The sequence below is a fragment of the Bremia lactucae genome, linkage group LG11 (genome assembly GCF_004359215.1).
Source record: "Bremia lactucae strain SF5 linkage group LG11, whole genome shotgun sequence".
NCBI classification, from domain to species: domain Eukaryota; phylum Oomycota; class Peronosporomycetes; order Peronosporales; family Peronosporaceae; genus Bremia; species Bremia lactucae.
In genome coordinates, this window is record NC_090620.1 from 333,906 (window position 1) to 351,432 (window position 17,527).

Below are 17,527 nucleotides of genomic sequence, written 5' to 3' on the forward strand. Positions count from 1 at the left end.
CCGAGTAAGCCCACTCTGAGGCCTTACCGCGCAGATGCGACATGGCGTACGACACCATCCGGCTCTCGACCTCGATGAGCTGCGCGACACCGCATTGCTCCACGGCTAACATCCAGTGGACAATCGTGTGCGCTGCAGTTCCATCGAACTTGGGCGGGTCCATTCGAATGGGCCTCGGCTGATGCGGCCGGGCAGAGAGCATCTCAACAGTCCTGTTGAGAGCCTCGCTCCGAGCCTGCTCATGCCTCAGCTCATCCTAAGTCTGAGTGACGGACTTCGCCGCAGCATGGCTCTGTGCATCGGACGCTGCTCTCCGCTGTCCGAGCACGAACGCCTCAAACTGCTCCAAACTGAGCAACAAGTTGCTCAGGAGGACTACCAGGAGCCTGGCCAGGGCTTGTTCACCAAGTCCCTGCGCCATAAGCCCTGTCACCTCCCGATGATGTTCGGAGAGGTGGAGAAAATGAGCCCAATCAATATTGAGTCATCCTCACGTACACACGCAGAGATGCGGGTCGTGGGAAGGATTTCAAGTGCTACCAAGTGTAGGCGGGTACGTCGTAATGCGGCCATGCTGTACTTAGACACACATCCTAGCACAGCGAGGGGGCGGTTTGACCAGCTTCTCTTGCGTGCAGTGAGGTAGTTGTGGTAGGCGCGTTAGCGACCTCACCCAACACACTAAGAATTTTGATTAGGAGTCGTCACGGGAGCGGTAATCGGCTCCTCGTGCGCACTTATCAAGTAGGAAGAAGTTTGGAGACTGATTTATATTTTATCGTATCAAATATAATACCTATTTTTACCAATCAAAATGTCATCTCTATAGATAACACTTAATATGTATTGCGAACGTATCTTTCTAGATACCTCGCGTAACGGATGACGCTAGCCGTCATCACGGATGACGCTGGGCGTCATCCTTCCTAATGTGAATGCGCCCATGTGCATCACATACACAAGGGTTGGTCACAAATGTGAACCACACCCGAGTGCTGGGTCTAATTACTTTATTATAGTGTTGACCATCCCCTTAAGCACACCAAGTGTACTTAACGGGGAATGGGTACCATTAGGGCAACTTTAGCCCGTTACAAGTAAACCTCTCCAGACAAGCTATAGATAGCTGCTCGGGCAAAAGCCACGGCTTCTTCTCAGGGGCAAGACGAGACATTTTAGTGTCTACGATCCCCTGAGTGGTACCCACTGAAGCAGGGGTACCACAAGAACTTTTATTACGATGGCTTACGCCATCGTCATCACCACGCATAGAAATATATGCGGGTGACGACACGGGAGACGGTGCTGGCGATGAGGAATCATCCTTATCGTCGAAACCGAACATGCTGTAGCGAATGCTACCACCACGTCTAATCGAATGAGCTACCCTCATACGAAGGCTCATAGTCAGCCACCTGACGATGATCAGGCGACTGTTCTGTTCTCCCCGAGTCGGCCATTTCGTCCGACTCGCATTCGTAGTCGACCTCCAAAGAGGGGTCGCATTAACGTGGTGTATCACCACATGCACCCGCAAAATTTAGAGTTGCGGGAGAAGATGACACTACGGCAGACGGAACGTCTGCCGCAAGATACAATAATGCGTTGCCCGCGGCTGCATGAACCGCAGCTGAAGGCGCTGCACTATTCGCATACCGCATGGACTTGTTAACCATGCAATAGAATTAAAATGATGATTCTGACCAATCAACATCGTTTTTAATAAAGTGTTCTTATAGTGACCACTTTACCCAATAACAGTCAGAGTGATTGTCGTTTAAGGGAGGGGTGATGTAACGGGGTGTATCGTTACATGAGATCAACACTTGAAGGTTGTTAATTAATATATTATCTTAAAGGTGGATAACATATGGAAAATATCTCTTTGTATGGTAATATTCTAAAACGCTAATCCCTTGGTAGATATAAACCATTATATATGCTTTCTCCGCGGTCCAGTCAGCGCTGGACGCGCACAAAGAGAAAGACAGATAAGACTTTTTATACATGTTTTGTATTAGTTTATAATTAGGTTAGTATTAAGTAGATAGACAAGAAGAACTTTATTATATTAATACAGTTTTATTTAACCCTCTTTAAAACCAGTGCTTAAAGAGAATACTTTCTCTGCACGTACTAGTGTACGTGAAGTGACGTGAGGCACCACTCGCACTGAGGCAGTGCGAAGTGGACTTGTACTGAAGCAGTACAAGTCGGCAGTGCCCCGTTACACATGTAGTTAACACTAATCAAATTTATCACTGGCTTTTATTGAAGGGAAGTATACTCTCTTGGCTTGATTTTGTGCTTTCTTTCGGTGTGTCTGATTCATTCATACCTGTGAGGTCTACTTTCTCAATCTTCCCCGGTAAAATGCAACGATCGGCGCGCATCTTGTTAAATACATTGATTGTCATTTCAAAGAGCAGACTAAACTCATACATCAATATATCGTTTTATGATCGAATAAAGAGAACCAACTTTGAAACAACACACAATGCGTTTGAACTTTATTGAGAAGTGATTACCGTAGGTTTTTACTTCGAGCTTGTCAGTCATAAGTTACTACAGGTCCGCTGGATTGCTCCTTTGATTCTCTACTGATGTTCTACCTGATCCAAACTTGGATAGTCCACGTGATGCTTTTGTGGAATAGTCCACTTATATCCATGTAGCGCAAGCAAATCTGCAACTCTTATCCATGCAGCTTAAATGTCGTAACTACAATATTCCGACACTCCTTCCTTACGCTTCCAAGCTCTGCCAGGTTCCTAGATATTCTGTTTGAGAGAGCACAGCATGCACAGCTCCTGCTGACGTGGTGGCGCAAATGCCTTATTCAGTAAGTCCGCCAGCATCACCGATGTGTGAGCATGTACCGGAGTCACGATCTTCTTCTTCAAAAGATCCTTTACAGTTTAATGTCGATATGTTTGGTTCGCTCAGAGCTCTTTTCACGCTTGAGCTACTGATAACATTTTGGTTGTCCATGTGGATCATCATTGGTTCTTAAAGTAGTGTGGCAATCTCTTTAGAAAGCTCGCGAAGTCCAGTCAGCTCGCGAAGTCCAGTAAGCTCGCGTGTTGCCATTGTAGACAATGCTACAGCACCTGGCTTTTTGCAGATTCATCCAATGATCGCTTCCATTGTAGACAATGCAACAGCACCTGGCTTTTTGAAGATTCATCCAATGATCATGCTATTAACGCGAAATATTCCATTGCTCGTCGACTTTCGATCCGCTTGATCACCGGCAAAGCCGGCGTCACTGTAGCAATCAAGTCGCACTATACCATTCTTCAGTGAGTCGTTGCCACCTAAATGTAATTCAATCCTTTTTCGTTGCCTTTTAATACCTAACGATGCGTTTGGCAATACACCAATTAACTTTCGTCGGAGTATGCGATCGACGAATGGCCTTGTGCACAGCCAAGGCTATGTCCGGTCTCGTGTATCTTGCCAACCACAACAGAGATCCAACCAGTGACTGAAACTGTTGCTGCACCCCCATTACCATTACTATCTTTTCCAAGTAACATATCACGAATGCGTTCGTCACGATCCATTCCGATGTGGTGTTGAGTAACTCGTTGATTGTAGGTTCCTGATCGATTATGTATCCACTTTCAGCTGTGTAACGAGCTAAAGTTGCTCTAATGTTGCACAGTCCCCGTTTAGTGCACTTGGTGTACTGAAGGGGATGGTCAACACTATAATAAAGTAATTAGACCCAGCACTCGAGTGTGGTTCACATTTGTGACCAACCCTTGGATATGTGATGCACATAGGTGCATTCACATTAGGAGGGACGACGGCTACCGTCATCCGTTAAGCGAGCTATCTAGAAATATACGCTCGCAATACACAGTAAGTGTTATCTACAGAGATGACATTTTTATTTGTAAAAATAGGTGTTTATATTTAATGCGATTAAATATAAAATCAGTCTGGAAACTACTTCCTACTTGGTAAGTGCGCACGAGGAGCCGGATTTCCTCTTTCATGACGACACTTTCCCAGAGTACTTAGTGCGTTGGGCGAGGTCGCTAACGCGCCCACCACATCTACCTCACTGCACGCAAGAGAAGCTGGTCAAACCGCTTCTTCGCTGTGCTAGGGTGTGTGTCTGAGTAGAGCGTGGCCGCATTACGACGTGCCCGCCTACACTTGGTAGCACTTGAAATCCTTCCCACGACCCGCATCGCTGCGTGTGTACGTGAGGATGAGCCTCATTATTGATTGGGCTCATTTTCTCTACCTCCTGGGTAGTCCTCCTGAGCAACATGTTGCTCAGTTGGAGCAGTTTGAGGCGTTCGTGCTCGGATAGCGGAGAGCAGCGTCCGATGCACAGAGCCATGCTGCGGCGAAGTCCGTCACTCAGACTTAGGATGAGCTGAGGCATGAGCAGGCTCGGAGCGAGGCTCTCAACAGGACTGTTGAGATGCTCTCTGCCCGGCCGCATCAGCCGAGGCCCATTCGAATGGACCCGCCCAAGTTCGATGGAACTGCAGCGCACACGATTGTCCACTGGATGTTAGCCGTGGAGCAATGCGGTGTCGCGCAGCTCATCGAGGTCGAGAGCCGGATGGTGTCGTACGCCATGTCGCATCTGCGCGGTAAGGCCTCGGAGTGGGCTTACTCGGCGCTTATAGCGGACAGAAAGGCGTTCCCTATATGGGCGATCTTTAAGACAAAGATTCGCGCCATGTACCAGCCGCCGAACAACGAAGTGTTGCTTCAGGTGCGCTTCTTTGGAGCGCGACAGGCGAAGCGATCTCTGCAAGAGTATGTGCAAGAGATGCGCTCGCTGTCGGCGTCCATAACCGTAGGTCCGATTCCGGAGCACATTAAGGTGCCCACGTTTATGAACGGACTACGGAATGGCCCACCGCGACAGGCCGTTTTCAGAAAGGTGCCGTCGACGATGGAAGAGGCAATCCAAATTGCCTTAGTTGAGGAGCAATCCTACAACAGTGCCTCGGCGACAGCTTGGTATAAGCCGTCGGCCGAGAGGCCAGATGCTACTCCCATGGAGTTGGGCAATGCAGACGTTGTCTGCTATGATTGCGGCATGCGCGGCCATATGATGGGCTGCTATGCCAGGGTTCCTGCTGGGGATAGATACCACAAGAGGACTCCCTTTTCGAAGAGCGATGGCAAGAACCAGCGTGTGAGACGCATGAATTCTGCATCGACCACTGAGAGGTCGGGAAATGCAGGAGCGCAGAAGGGGCGGGATGCCCCACTCACGCGGACTCTGAAACTACCCCTAACTTTAGAGTTGTGGAACAAATGGGTAGCATAGTCCCTGAGGTCTTAAAATTTCGGACATCAACCCTGCTGCTCTATAGCGCTCAAGTACGAGGCTATGACCAGGTGATGACCCTCCTAGTGGATTCGAGTGCATCACAAAATTTTGTAAAACTCGCGGCTCTAAGAAAGAGACCGGCGATGTTTGAGTCGCTTTGACAGTTTGGCAAGCGAGAAGAGGCGACCGTTCTTTAGCGAACGCCGCACTCATTAACTCTGAGGGAGTTCAGGTAGAACTCGCTTTCAGCTTTAGTGACTTTTCTTGTAAAGAGAAGTTCACAGTGCTAGGAATGGAGAGTCTTTATGACCTCATCCTAGGCATGCCATGGTTGGCGAAGTACCAACCATGGATAGACTGGCATACACGCACAGTTTCGAGCTCTACGCAGGACACCGGAAGGGGTGTGCTCCTGCGAGAGGTGTATGTAACTGATGTCGTGTCGAACACAGTCGAGGGTGCGTTGACGGGATGTCAAACGTCACCAATTCCTACCCACCTCGTGGAGACTGGGGTAGTGAAAAGGACGATGACAAGTAGTCATGCTTTCGAATTTCCTGCACAGAGCATAAAATCCTGTGGCAGCAGACGATGAGCTGACAGGAAGTCAAGCGTCGCATGAACCGGCACGGCGCCTAGAGCCTGGTGCGATTGGAAGGGGTGCGTTAGCCAGGAGAGCAACGGCACCCGCTTCCCAAAAATCTCGTCGTTACTCAGAGAGCGAATACCCGACAGATTAGGACGATCAAAGGCACGTCTAAACGAGTGACAATCGGAGAGTGACGTTTGTATCAGTTCCTATTAGCGAGGACGGGCCTTTGAACGAGGTGTTCGAGGCCGCCAAAGACGAAATTGCAGAGGCATCCTCAGTTGAGGTGCTCCGTCAAGTCTTTAAATCTACCGAGGAGATAGTAAATCTCCCGGAAATGTCGTGGGGTCTGTTCCTTGCCGAGTTAAAGGAAGGAAAGATCCACGAAATAGTCACACCAGTTCCAAAAGAGGACTTGGTGGACTGTTGCTCGTCGTCCACAATGGACAAGAGTGATCTAGAACGGACAAAAATACAAATACACGGTTCGCTGCTCAAGGCTGGAATGCCTTGAGATACAGTCCGTTCTTCGAGGTTCTGTGGAAACATCGTGATGTGTTCCCAGAAGAAGTGCCGAGCCGCCTACCAGCAGATAGGGGCATCGGGCACGAGATAGACCTCGAACCTGGCACCAAGTATTGTGTGACCAGGCAATGGCCGTTGCCGAAAGAACAAGTCGATTATATCGATGAGTTCTTCGACAAGCGAGCCAAGGCGGGACATGTGCGTGAGAGCAAATCGCCTCACTGCAGCCCGACCTTTTGTGTGCGTAAAGCCACAGGTGGATGGCGCGTGGTTCATGCTTACAATAAGCTGAATACGGCGACCGTACCGGCGCAAGCGCCAATCCCGCGGACAGATGTCTTGTTGAACTCCATGGGAAAGTCAACTATCTTTTCCCGTTGAATTTGAAGGATGGCTAGTATCAGGTACTCATGAGAGGAGTCCGATGTAGCCAAAACGGCAGTAAGCACCCCAAGCGGTATGCTTTGGGAGTGGCTTGTGACGCCCTAAAATTGGAAAACCCACCGCCTACATTCAACCCAGTGGTGGCTCACGTGATGCGTCAGCACCGTGCCTACGCGTCCCATTACTTTGACGATGTATTCGTGCGTAGTAGGGCCGAGGACGGGCTGCGTGCAATAGAGTCGCACAAGCATCATTTAGACGCTAAGTTATAGACTTTAAAGGACGCCCAATTGTACGTCAACTTGCAAAAGTGCGTCATGGGGGTCCCTGAGATACCTGTACTGGGCTGCATCGTTGGTACACATGGTGTACGAGCAGACCCAGACAAGATAAACTTAGTAAAGGAATGGCCAATCCCACGGCATGTGAAGGATTGCGCCAATTCCTAGGGCTCGCTAATTACTTAAATAAATATAGCAAGAATTATGCAGAGCAAACTAAACCATTATTTTAGCTCCTTCAAAAGAACGCAGAATGGGTTTGGTTAAAAGAACAAGATGATGCGTTCACATCACTGAAGCAATCTCTTGTAGACCGGTCTTGGCATTACCAGACGAGGATAAGCCCTTTAGCGTCGTCTACGATGCAAGTAACTTTGCAATCGGCAGCGCGCTCATGCAGAAGGGATGACGACGGCGTTGACCGCGTCATCTCTTATCAGTCCCGGCTTTTAAAAGCCGCGGAACTGAATTACCCGTATATGACAAAGAACTACTTTCAATAAAGTATGCTCTTGTCAAATTTCGTGTGCACCTATTGGACACCGAACCATTTGTGGTTTATACGGATCACGCATCACTGCGTACCGCAATAAACCCACCGCACCTCTCGCCTAGAATGGCAAGATGGCTTACATTCTTCTCTGAATTTAATTTAAAAGTTATATACAAGCCGGGTAAGTCAAATGTCTTGGCTGACGCTTTATCGCGCAGACCAGACTTCGAGGTGAGACACCAGGAAAGTGTGTCTAGTGCTAAAGCACAATTTCAGCGGTCAACGTTGGCAGCCATGAAGGCATACCACGTGACAGGCTCATTAGCCACTGAGGTAAAAGAGAGCTTCAGTCAGGACGACCATTGTCGCCTACTGTTGCATCACTTTGGTGGACGAAAGGTTCCCCTCCCGTCGCACCTGAAAGCTAAGCTAAATCGCTTTAGCTACAGCGATGTCATGTTATGGCATCAGCTGTCACCTTGTGATCCCTATAGCAACTCCCGAAGAGTGGAGCAAGCAATTGCCCTTTGTGGAGTTCGGTATAAATAACAGTGTCCACGCCAGCACGGGTGAGACACCGTTTTATATTAATGGACTGCGCCATCCTCGGACGCCAGTCTCGTTTGTGCACACCCCGAGTCTTAGTGGGGGAGGGCCCCTCACTATGCCCGGTGCGAAAGAGGGACATAGTTTCGTCAATACGACGATGACCCGCGAGGGTATCATCTCAAAGATAGTAATTTGCCCTAGTGACCCTGCCAGTTAAGCAGTGGTCAATAAAAATTAGCCTTATGACCGACCTCTCGGCGGTATCATAGACGAGTTTGATGCTAAAAGCGTGAGCGAGGTCAACGCTTTGCGGATGAGCGATTAGCGATTAGCCATCACACGAAAAGTACGTGACGCGATGGCAAGCCCACAGGACAAGCAAAAAGAACATGCGGACCGAAATGGTCGCAAAAATAATGAACGCTTTAGAGTGGGTGAAAAGGTACTATTAAGTACTGCTACCCTACCTAAGAATGCATTTTCTGTACTACCTGGAGGTACTACGAAGTTGTTGCCGCGTTTCATTGGGCCCTTAACGGAGGTCGAAGAGGTTGGAGACCTAAATTATAGGCTCATTCTTTCGCCGTATTTTACGTGGGTCGTCTGAAATGGTGTGTAGACCCAAATGAGGTCACATATCCCCATCCGTCTAAGGAGACCGATGGTGACGTCGACTGTGAGTCGAGCGTCGTTCGGGTGAGAGGGACGGTGAAGGCGAAAAGCTATCAGCCGACCGACTCCTCCCACCACGAACAAGACTCGGCGAGCGAGAGACATCACGCGAGTAACGCGGATCCCTCAGCATTATCCTCTCGAAAAGGTCCAAGCGAGTCTTCAGGCGTTCATAACCCTGACGAACCTTCGCTCAAACATAAGAAAAGATCCGAGGTCAGTCGCGAGACTTATCCCTCGAGATCCGCAATACGTCCTTCAGCAGCCCTTAACGCCTATGACTGAACGGACGAAGGTAAGGCAGCCGCGAGTAGGTGGACGAGATCGCCACTCCTATCGGGTGCCGCCTGCACTGATGGATACGGGTGGGACCAACGCTTCCTTGTTGGAAGGTTGCTTACCCACCGCTCCGTGAGGCAAAGAAAACAGATCCTCGTTCAATGGTAAGGTTACCCGAAGAGTTTTGATTCTTGGAACCGATCGATAACCTACGTATTGACGTGTCCGGCTTGATGGCTGCCTATGTAAAGGAGCACCAGCTGAGACCTCTTCGCTAGTCTCAAATGGACTAGCAGAAGTAGCGTTGACTGAGCACGTTCACGTGTCGTCGGCAGGTTTAGGCTCCGAATCATCTATGTCAGAACCATTATGGATTATGGTCCGAGCATAAGGCGTTGCGGTTTTACCCAACGGAGAAGCGGCTGCGCCCTTATGGGCTCTCATTACCTGTCGCTGCGCTTTCCAGCGCAGACGACGAGACAGCATTCGTAAATGATGCTGTCTCCGTGTTGTGAGGCATGAGAGAAGTTTGAATGGGCAATAATGCGCCATCGTCCTTCCTCATGAGCTCGTTGTCCGCATCACTACTATGAGGTGACGGCAACGGTGTCGACTCATTGTAGTCAGTCGACAATAAGCGACGGATCAGCATCCTCACTGTTAAACTGGGATGGATCCTTTAGCCCCGTTAACGCGACAGCAGCAGTAGCTGTCTGCGTTTCGACTAAGGCATTAGACGCTGCCGGCGTTAACACGCGGCGCGTGCGCTTAGGGCGAGGTTGAGTGGTCGTCTTCGCAGACGACCCACCAACGTGGCCCCTTTTCGGTGGCATCTTTGGCACCGTGTATGTGAACACAGGTCGCTAGAGTGTTAAGTGAACTAGCGGTGCGAAAGCTGCTCGCAGTTCCTCGCTCTTTTTTGACGAATTTAAAATGTAAATTCGTTCTTTAAGGGGGAATGGTGTAACGGGCTAAAGTTGCCTTAATGTAACACAGTCCCCGTTAAGTACACTTGGTGTCAATTACTCAAAACAAGAAACTAGACCCACCACTCGGATGTGGTTCACATTTGTGACCAACCCTTGTGTATGTGATGCACATTGGTGCATTCACATTAGGAGGGATGACGGCTAGCGTCATCCGTTACGCGAGGTATTTAGAAGATACGCTCGCAATACATATTAAGTGTTATCTATAGAGATGACATTTTGATTGGTAGAATTAGGTATTTATATTTAATGCGATTAAATATAAATTAGTCTGACAACTACTTATTACTTAGTAAGTGCGCACGAGGGGCCGGATTACCGCTCCCGTGACGACACTTTACTAGAGTACTTAGTGCGTTGGGTGAGGTCGCTAACGCGCCCACCACACTACGTCACTGTACGCAAGAGAAGCTGGCAAAACCGCTTTCTCGCTGTGCTAGGGTGTGTGTCTAAGTAGAGCGTGGCCGCATTTACGACGTGCCCGCCTACACTCTTAGCTCTCTCTCTCTTTGTGCGCGTCCAGTGCTGACTGGACCGCGGAGCAAGTAGATATAATGGTCTGCATCTATTGATGGATAAACTTTCCGGATATTACTATGTATAGTAATATTCCCCAAATATTATCTACCTTTTAGACACTTTATTAATTAACAACCTTTAAGTGTTAATAACATGTAACGATACATCACCCCCCCCTAAACGACAATCATTCTGACTGTCATTGAATAAAGTGGTCACTATACGACCACTTAAGTGGAAACGATGTGAAATGGTCAGAACCAAAATTTTAAATTATATCGCATAATTAACGGGTCCATGCGGTCAGCGAATAGAGTGGAACCTTCGGCTGCGGTACATACAGCCGCGGGCGACGCATATTTGTCTCTTGCGGCAGACATTTCGTATGCCAAAGTATCATTTTCTTCTGCAACACTAAATGTTGCGGGTGCACGTGGTAAGTCACCACGTGAGTCCGACCCCTCTTTGGCGGTCGACTATGAATGCGAGTCGGATGAAATGGCCGACTCGACAAGAGTAAAACAGTCGCCTGAACGTCATCTGGCGTCTGACTATGAGCCTTCGAATGAGAGGGCTCAATCGGATAGTCGTGCTAATAGCGCTCGCTATAGCATGTTTGGTTCCGACGATGAGGATTATTCGCCATCGCCAGCACCGTCTCCGTGCCGTCACCCGCACTTATCCCTTTGCGTGGTGATGACGATGGCGTAAGCCATCGTAATAAAAGTTCTTGTGGTACCCTTGCTTCAGTGGGTACCACTCAGGGGAGTGCAGACGATAACATGTCTCGTCTTACCCCTGAGAAGAACCCGTGGCGTTTGCCCGAACGGCTAGTCAGTAGCTTGTCGGAAGAGACTACTCCTTACAAATTAATATCGCTTATTTATTGCGACAACGCTTCATGGCCTTGTAACCAGCGCGAAGAACTTTCGGGTGAGGAGATTTATATCTCGATGCTTTTCTTAAGCATCGATGGTACAGTGTCATCAATAAACGAGATAAAATCTCGTTGATGCAAGCCTGGAGCGCGTTCATTCGCAATGTCACAGACATTGGACGCGAAGACTGGCTTCAAAGATTTAACTCGATTCGCGTTAAGTTTGAGAAACGAACCCCAACCGGTGCAAGGTGGTTGCTGCCGATTCCGACCTAGCCCTTTCGTGACTAGAAGTTGTCGAAAGTTCGACATCACTTGCAGGTAAGTTGGAAGTTGGGCTCATAACTTGTTAGAATGGTGTAGCTTACGAACGAAGTAGTAAATGGGAAACTAATATGTACTATCTTAATTCTACTTGTGCATCCCTAATTAGCCTGTCCTAAATTACTTAATAGGAGTTCATTAGTATCTGACACATCATAGAGCATGCGACAGTGTGAGTGAGTAATGAGCCCTTAATTTGCACTCACTGTGCCTTCTTTGTGTGTATCTTGAATAGTTGCATTACGCACCTTCTCTGCGCGTAACTTGAAACGTCACCCTATGCACCTTCTTTGTGCATATTTCGACACATCCATCATGCCCATGTTAGATGGAACGTGCGTGGCCTTTGAACGGACCACGAAGTGCTACCAGGTATAACGGAGCAGCCTTCGCTAGGACTGATAACAGTGCCTCGATACTTCACGTGCAATGACGTGCAGACGAAGTCTTAAGGTAGCTACGAAGTATTAGATACTAAACGTAAATACTAACGACTTGAATTTTGAAAAGTAAAGCTGTATTCATATATATTAAGTTCCTACGTAGCAATCTTCTGTCAACTGACTTAAGTATATAGTATCAAACAATGAATAGCGCCTACTACTTGCGCACCGCCCAATCGTGCCTAGTAACGATTGGCGGGGTTGGTTTAAACTTAAATCAGCCAATCAACAGAACTGCTGTGTAACGGATGTACCATTACATAAGTAATATTTCCTATAAGAGATACAATAAATATTAATGTTTAAGAGAGAAAATAAATATAGAAGTACCAAATCATTGTATTTATAATTTTGAAATCTTACTTAATAGTTCAAAAATCACCAATTTTGGTGCTTTTGAAGCAATACGACATTACTTCTATTGATTGGTTGATTTAAGTTTAAATCAACCCCACCAATCGTTACAAGACACGATAAGGCGTTGCCCAAGGAGGCGCATTACCTAGTAGGCTATTAACATATTAAAGTCAGTAGATCGAAGATCGTTATGTCAGAAACTTGATATATATGTACGGTTTTACTTGTTCCGTATTATAAGGCCTAAGAATTTATCTTTAGTAGCTAAGACTTAGAACCTTCCTCTGCACGTCTTGCACGTGAAGTATTCGAGGCACTCCATCTTCACTGTTATCAGTATAGGTTGACTAGTATTGTTAACAGTCCGTTACACCTGGTAACACTCCAATCAACGGCCTACGCACGTTCCATCCGTCATGGACATGTTGGATGAAGAAGGAGATAGCTTTCAATCTCCTCAAGAAGGCTATCGCGCAACGCACGAAAGGCTCATTCATTTGAGTGACCTTGAATGAATAGCGATCGAACACATGAGTTCGGTTCTAGGTGGACCAGCCGTTAGCGCAATGTTGTTCGCTCTGCAAAGAGACGGGCAACATGCAGCTATAGCCGAATTCATACAACATGAATTCGACGGAACCTAAGAAAGTAGACTGCTTCGCCGGCAAGGCTCTCAACACGCGGAAGTGTTGAGAACAGGGTGCTTAACAGTTGGAACTGCTGAGACACGAGCATTTACAGGCTGCTAGCGGGCCGATGCTTCCACGTCGACCCGAAAGCTTAAAGTTCGAAATTCCTAAGTTTAAGGCAGTCGAAGGCGACTCCCTTTTGAGATGGTTTGTCGAATATACAACGCCATTAAAGCTCGCCGCATCAATGATGATGCGACGAAAGTGAAATTTGGCACGTCCGACGAAGCCGGACGTGCCAAATATCGTTAGGGCTCAAGCTTTACGACACGTTAGGTTTAAGTCGTACGAGATTTAAAGACCCGACTCAGTCAAACATTTGAGCCGCCACATGCCGAATTCAGGGCTGAGCCGAGCTCCTGGATTTGAAGCAGGACAAGCGCGATATTCACGCGTATGTCCAACATACACGATACGTTGTAAGAGTCATCCATTAGATGCACAAACACAGGTAACTGTATTAATTATTAGTTTTGCAGACGGTCCTATCAAGACACACCTGTTCCGGCTTGAACTAGAGACGCTTGATAAAACGATCTCAGTAGCGGAACCCGAAGACTTCAGCCTGAAAGAGGCTTTCGTCCACCCTGAGGCTTATCGTCCTCCATGACGGCAAGCTAAACGGAGGTCCAGAATCAATGAACCTCTCGTATATAGAGAGCGAGATACCTTGCTCTTCAAGTTACGAACTATTTCAAAAATGTAATCGTTGTCAAAAAACGGGTTGCTACGCCTATGATTGTAGTGCCACACGGCCAGTGTCTAGAAAATTTTGAGCGAAACGATCGACCTCTCGCTAGGAATATCGGAGGACACGGATCCGACGCTGTTGCGAAATCGCAACGGCGAGTTGGATCGTCAAAAAAACGGTCGGGGTCAGTAGGTGCGGAGCGCCCTCCTGATCCAGCAACGTCAAAAGAATTTGCAGGTCTTTTGATGAAAGTTGCTTCTCACACACAAACATTGTGTGTAACTGCCCCAGGTGATGAGGTTAACCTCATCACCTTAACAAATATAGTAGCAAATATGTTGCCACTTATGTCTCTAGTCAATTGTAGGGCGTCGAACAATTTTTTCCGACGCAAATCGCTAGAAGATCGCAGACTCATATTTATTGAGCGCGATATACCTCTAACGAGGATGACAGTGCGCCTAGCAACGGGCGCATCTGTAACAGTAAAGAAACGTGTAGTTGGTATTTAATACTCGTGAAAGGGTGAACAGTATGATGATGAATTCAACGTACTTAATTTGGATGACAAATTTGATGTCATCCTTAATTTACCATGGCTCAGAAACTACGAGCCATGTATAAATTAGCAGCATCAAGGCTTGAGGATGTTTGCCTCTCGTTCATCAGAGGGGCATTTGATGAACCTCTTTGAGCGTCCACAAGTGTGTTAAATATCGTACGAGAGAGTGCGATGGCCTCACTTGTAGTTCGGTCGTTTTCACGACTGCACAAGACCTCCGTTTGAAAACCATCACACTGTGGAGTTAGATACCGACGGCTGTGCACAAGCACATCCAGCGTCGAAATTCGACCACTCAAATAAGTTGAGTGGTACGAAACAAGGATGCTTGCTTCGAAAGCAACATTCAAGAACATTTGAAACCGCTGTCTATTAGAGACAATGCGAAAATTCTAGATCGACTGGAGAGTCGATCCTAGAGTATCTCGCTGTGGTTGCACAACCACAGCAAGAGGCAGTGGGGGATATTTTCCAAATAGAACTTGAGGGAATAGTCCCCAAGATTGTGCAAGAAAAAGACCCTAGAAACCTGCGGTCAAAGGATCGCAGGTTCCTTTGGAAGTAAGTTCCAAAGAGGAAACTGAGACATTAAATACCTAAGTAAACAGCGGATCAAGTGTAGGCGCTGATCTGATAGCGCCTTCGAAGATAACTTTGGAGATAACTCAAATGTCAACGCTAGAACCGAAACGGTTCTTGCGTGATATGCGTAGTGGCTAAGTCAAGCAGATCTGCATACTTGTTGCAGATGACAAATACGTGGCCGATATTTGGTCGGCAATAGCATTTCCTGAGAACGAACGGGTTCTCAGCAGCTCATCGATGAACGGAAATGTCCTCGATGAGAAGGCTTGGATTGAACGTTGTACTCCCCAGCCTGGCAGTCTTCGAAGACAAATCCCTTATATAAAGATTTGATCGAATTGAAGGATGCATTTCCTGAATCCCTACCGTGCGAGTTGCCTAAGAATAAATGCACTCGATACGAAATCGATATGATTCCAGGTCCGAATTACTGTGTCATGAACCAGTGGCCATTGCCTCGTGAACTAGTAAAAGCGATCGACGAATTCTTTGCCAATCGCTTAGCAGCGGGCCATATGAGGGAGACGACCTCCCAACATAGCTCTCTGACCTTCTGTGCGCGTAAAGCAACAGGAGGATGGCGGATTGTGCATGCGTTTAATTTATTGAACGCTGCAACGGTACCGGCTCAAACGCCGATACCACGAAAAGACGTAATTATAGATGATATGTCAAAAAGTTCTATTTCGTCAATAAATTGGATGGATGAATTCTATCAGATCCTTATGCGTGAACAAGATATCCCGTTCATCACAGTAAGAACACCAAGCGGAATGCTATGTGAGTGGCTAGTTATGTCACAGGGACTTAGTAATGCCCCTGCGACATTTAATAGATGTGTAACCAATCTGTTGAGATCGGTGCGGGATTTCGCACCATTTTAATGACGTCTTCGTTCATAGCAGAGCCATTACGGAAAGCCGGACGTTGGAATACGTCCGAAAGATTCTTGCACCGATGCGTAAGCATAAGTTTTACGCAAGTCTCAAGAAGTGTATATTCGCCGCAAGTAAACACCACTTCTTGGGTGCATCGTGGGTACGCCATGATCCGAAAAAGATTAAGGCAATCACCGACTGGCCAATGCCAGTCGATGTAAAAGGACTTCGAAACTTCATCGGCTTAGCGGCGGAATTACAAAGGTATTCCCGCAATTATGCCGAAATGACAGTACATATATCTTCATTGTTGGAGAGAATTTTAAGGTGGCCATGGAAGGCTGATTGTCAGCTTTTCTTTGAGGGTATCTAGCAAAGCTTGAGGCAATCGCCAATCCTGGCGATTGCTAACCAAAACAGACCATTTCAAATGGTCTGTGACGCCAGCGATTTTGCAATCGGCTGTGCGTTAATGCAATACGACACAGACGGCGCAGAGCGTCGTCTGTCATTTATCGCGTCAGTTGTAACCAGCTGAACAAAATTATCCAGTGCATAACAAGAACTCCTTGCCATTAAATATGTCGGCCGTAAACAGTCCACACCTCTTGCAAAGGATGGCGAGATCGTTGTCTTTCTTCGCGGAGTACAACTTCTCCGTAGAATATAATTCACGACGACTTATCATCGTCGCTGATGCTCTTTCGCGCCGGACCCATTTTTGAGCCGGCTTCGCAAAACAACAGTGAGGATAAGCCCACTGTTGCAACAATAAGTGTTCCATCACCAACATTACTTGACGACGTTAGAGGAGCTTATCAAAAAGATAAAGCTCTTCAAGGGCTGATTGATTATCTTAGAAATCCATCCCAACAATCGTTGAAAGGATTGGCGAAATTGTACCGATCCTCAGCAGATCGATACACAACACGCAATGGTTTACTGTATGCACGGGCATTGCTAGCGACCCACCTCGTGTCGTCATCCCTACCCATAATGATTTGTTTGTACGCATAATGTATGGGCGTCACGATGCTCCAATAAATGAGCATCGTGAACGTGAGAAGACTTATCTCACGGTAAGTTGCGACTTCTATGGGCGCGCCAGTATGAGTTCGTCCGCAAGTCCATACGTGCTTGCGAAGTTTGTCAACGGGTGGAGCCCAGTGCTTCATCCCGTGCTCCGTTACAACCTCTGCCTGTTCCGGTGAGTGTTGGCAGTCCGTATCTATGGACTTCGTCTTCGGTTTTCCCGAAGACGATCACAAAACAGTGGAATCCTTGTTTTTGTAGACCGATTCAGCAAGATGGTACATCTTGCTGCAGTACTAGAGTCGATTACGGCTCCGGGTTGTGCCCGTGTATTTATCGACACGGTATTCAAACTCCATGGGCTAACACGTGAACGGGTCTCAGATCGAGGCCCCAGATTCACAGCGGAATTCTGGCAAACTGTGGTCAAATCCCTTGGAACACAGTTGAAAATGTCAACTTCTGACCATTTTGAAAATGATAATCCGACAGAACGTGCAA